Consider the following 3,832-nt stretch of genomic DNA (forward strand, 5'->3'; position numbering starts at 1 on the left):
GGGTGATCTTCTTGATGGTTGGCCCAAAAGCTCTCTTAATGCCATCATACATTCCTCTGATGTTTCTGGTGTCAAGAGGCCAGCTGAATACAAATACATAGGTGTTACCAGTAGTCATTTGCACATCGCCTGGCTGTTCTCCATGCTACAGATGTTAACTCGCTGGGGGCTTTCTTGTCGCTCAACAGTGCAGTGCGCTTAGCAACTATGACAGGTTCCAGCTCTTAAAGTGAGATTGAAACCAGTCTGCATTCCGCTTCTCACATTTGCCAAAGGTGGTCATTGCTGAGACATCAATAGCATTTCTGATGTGGGCCCACTTGGTCTCCACATCCCCTGCAGGACTGTTTTGAAGGTCTTTTCCAAGTGAATCAGTTAAAAAATTTATTGGCAAGTGCATTATAAAACATGACAACAGCAAATTTATGAACTGCCTTATCAGCAACCAGAAATAATTAAATTCTTCTATTTTTCATTGAAAGAAAAGTCTCCGCAGAGACTATCAAAAATTGCCATTGCTGACTGTATTTCAAATCAGCATAGCGGGGTATTGGGAAAAGTTTTCAATAAGCAATAATCACGCTTCGGTTAAACCTCATTAGCTACGATATTGCCACTGCGCAAAGCTAACGAACACTGCTCTCCGGTACTGGTCTATCAGATGAATACTATTCACGGTTGTGGTGAGTAAAATTAACCGATTTCGGTAAAATGTGTATTATCATCTGGAATTGAGTTCATCAATTGTAGCTCATTTGCTTAAAATAAATCAGATTCAAACTTTTTTCGTCAGTCAGGATGTTGTACTGCAATGGAAATGATAATAAGATATGAATATGCTAATTTTACTTGTGACTTCTTGTGAAGGTGCGTGGACTGCGATGAGCATTTGTCGAAGCTCCACTGAGGACAGTTTAACCGGTTACTTTAAGTGACTCAAAATAATCCTGATATTAACTCTTTTTAAAAAGTAATTTATGAATCATAATATTAAACAGTCTGGACACACTCACATGGTCCTTGTTGTATTGTCCCCTGTTCAGACAGAGTGAAGAGAGCTTTATGGTTCATGTTGACACATTGTTGGGAACTGGACAGAGCAGCTCTGATGAAGCAGACATCCCAGTTGCTGATGCTGCTGAGTATTTTTAGCATTTGCAGCTTTTATTTTTACATTGGTTGTCGAGTGTGGCACAGTGGTTAGCACCACAGCCTCACAGCTCTAGCAACCCAGGTTTAGTTCTGGGTACTGCTTGTGTGGAGTTTGCAAGTTCTCCCTGTGACCATGTGGGTTTCCTCCCACAGCCAAAGACATGTAGGTTGATAGGTAAATTGGCCATTGTAAATTGCTCCTAGTGTAGGCAGGTGGTAGGAGAATGGTGGGGATGTGGTAAGGAATATAGGATGAGTATAAATGGGTGGTTGTTGGTTGGCACAGACTCAGTGGGCCGAATGGCCTGTTTCAGTGCTGTATCACTCACTCTATGACATATCTACACTTTAATTGATTTGATTTTTTTATTTGCGATTAGCAGTTCTAATGGCTGAGTTGCAATACAGCTTTTTACAGTCAATAATTAAACTCCTCAAGAAATTAATTGGGTGTGGACTTACTGGATAACAGCAGAGTTGTCAATTGTTCCCAATCAAAAAAGAGAAAAGATTCAATACAGGTTTTCTTGTGGTTGTGTGTTCTAGAATATTCACATGTCTGCGACTGAAACTAGTAGCTTTCCAAGCCAAGATGAAGTAACATGGGATAAGTTAAAAGCACTGTCTATGGAGGAGTTGAGGAAAATGGCTGAGCAGTGTGGGATCACTGTACGTGGCAAGGCTAGAAAGTCTGAACTCCTAAGGCTAGTGGCCAACCATTTTTCCCTTGAATCTGAAGAAGTGGAAACAGATTTAGAAGCAGACTCCAAAAGGGTATTGCTAGCAAAGATACAATTGAAACAGAGGAAACTTGAATTTGAGGAAAGAGAAAAAGGGAGAGATAGGAGAGAGAGAAAGAAGGAGCCCTCCAAAAGGAATGTGAAAACAAAGAGAGGGAGGAGAGAGAAAGAGAAAGAACCTTCCAAAAAGAATGCAAAGAAAGAGAGCTGAGACGACTTGAGTCAACTAGGGAGCGACAGAGTAACCCCAGTGAAAGCATGGCCAATATGGAGGAGGGCAATTTAGGGCTGGGTACAGAATTGTTAAAACTTTCACAATTTATCCCAAAATTCAATGAGACGTTGAAACATTTTTTTTAGAGTTTTTTTTTAGAGAGATACAGCACTGAAACAGGCCCTTCGGCCCACCGAGTCTGTGCCGACCATCAACCACCCATTTATACTAATCCTACACTAATCCCATATTCCTACCACATCCCCACCTGTCCCTATATTTCCCTACCACCTACCTATACTAGGGGCAATTTATAATGGCCAGTTAACCTATCAACCTGCAAGTCTTTGGCATGTGGGAGGAAACCGGAGCACCAGGAGGAAACCCACACAGACATAGAGAGAACTTGCAAACTCCACACAGGCAGTACCCGGAATTGAACCCGGGTCGCTGGAGCTGTGAGGCTGCGGTGCTAACCACTGCGCCACTGTGCCGCCCCTTTTTTTGCATCTTTCAAAAAACTGGCAAGGCAGTTAAAGTAGCTAGCTGAGGCTTTTACTCTCCTGCTAACTGGAAAAGCCCATGAGGTTTATTCCATATTGCCAGATGAGAGTTCATCAAATTATGAATTGACAAAAAATGCTATCCTCAGGGCATATGAATTAGTACCCAAAGCCTATCGCCAAAAGTTTAAAACCTTCAAGAAGCAAGCTAATCAAACTTACCTGGAGTTTGAGAGAAATAAGCAGCTGGTTTTTGACCAGTGGCTGAGGGCTCTTAAAGTACAGCTCAGCTATGAAAATGAAAGTAATTTTGCTAGAGGAATTTAAAAACTCTTACCCACTCTCCATAAAGACACATGTAGAGGAACAGAAGGGTCATAGACTCGGCAAGTGGCCATTCTGGCTGATGAATTTGCTCTCATTTATAAGTCAGTTTGCCAGGTGAAAACCTTTCCGAATCACACCCACAAATCCAAAAAGGACAAAGGGTGGGAAGGTGTCCTGGAAGGGAAAGAAAAGCAGGAGACACAGGGGGCCCTCCTCCAACCACAAAGGAAGGCGCTGTAAGCAGGAGAGAGACCCGGACACCTGTGTGCTTCCATTGTAATAAAGCAGGGCATTTTAAGAGCTGACTGCTGGAAACTAAAGGGAAAACCTGTAGGGTTAATCAGAGCACAGCCACTCAGTGAAGAAGGGACCCTGATGCAAAGCGTAGCAGAACAAGCTGTGGCGTTATAAAAGCAAAATACTGCAGATGCTGTAAATCTGAAATAAAAACAAGAAATGCTGGAAATACTCAGCAGGTCTGGCAGCATCTGTGGAGAGAGAAGCAGAGTTAACGTTTCAGGTCAGTGACCCTTCATCAGAACTGGCAAATATTAGAAATCTAAATGGTTTTAAGCAAGTAAAGCGGGGGTGGAGCAAGAGATAACAAAAGAGAAGGTGTAGATAGGACAAGGTCACAGAGAATAACTGACCAGAAGGTCATGAAGCAAAGGCAAATGGTATGTTAATGGTGTGGTGAAAGACAAAGCGTTAGTACAGAGAGGGTGTTAATTGACAGAAAAATGAACAGCCCTGGCCCCAAGCACAAACATGAAACAGTGGGTAGGCACCATAGAAACAAACCAAACAAACTCAAATAAAACCAAAAAAAAACAACTAAAAGTAAAAATATAAAGGGGGGCCCGTCATGCTCTGAAATTATTGAATTCAATGTTCAG

At 42.1% G+C, this 3,832-nt stretch overlaps 1 non-coding gene across 1 annotated transcript; it reads right to left on the minus strand.

Annotated features, from left to right (window-relative positions):
• Positions 1 to 487: 487 nt before the first annotated feature.
• LOC137369497 (U4 spliceosomal RNA) lies at positions 488 to 628 on the minus strand. The gene has a single exon (XR_010974953.1). It is a non-coding gene; the product is annotated as a U4 spliceosomal RNA (small nuclear RNA).
• Between the last annotated feature and the right edge of the window lie 3,204 nt (positions 629 to 3,832).

The sequence above is a fragment of the Heterodontus francisci genome, chromosome 4 (genome assembly GCF_036365525.1).
Source record: "Heterodontus francisci isolate sHetFra1 chromosome 4, sHetFra1.hap1, whole genome shotgun sequence".
Taxonomy (NCBI): Eukaryota; Metazoa; Chordata; class Chondrichthyes; order Heterodontiformes; family Heterodontidae; genus Heterodontus; species Heterodontus francisci.